The 243-nt window shown below is 50.2% G+C and overlaps 1 protein-coding gene across 1 annotated transcript in view; it reads right to left on the reverse strand.

Moving 5' to 3' along the window:
- The window catches only part of LOC119592548 (pumilio homolog 2-like), a gene marked incomplete in the record, with an annotated part of 245467 nt that overhangs the window by 176683 nt on the left and 68541 nt on the right, over window positions 1-243 (reverse strand).

A 243-nucleotide genomic window follows, 5' to 3' on the forward strand; every position in this document is an offset into this window, starting at 1 on the left:
TTTTTCCCTTTCCCCCTTTCTTCCATTTCCTTCCCCTCTCCTCTAATTGCGTGTGTGTATATTGGGGGGTGTAAGCAAACGCAAGTCAGTGTCCGGGAGAGAACGTTTGCACTGACTAGCGTCCAAAAATAGAAAGGACCCTCTGGCCCCAGAGTTGAGACAGGAGCCGCAGAAGCAATTCATGAAAGCCCAAACCAATTCAAGCAGGACTCCCTTGCAAGGCGTGCGAGGAATCAAAAGCGA

Source organism: Penaeus monodon, chromosome 30, assembly GCF_015228065.2.
Source record: "Penaeus monodon isolate SGIC_2016 chromosome 30, NSTDA_Pmon_1, whole genome shotgun sequence".
NCBI lineage: Eukaryota > Metazoa > Arthropoda > Malacostraca > Decapoda > Penaeidae > Penaeus > Penaeus monodon.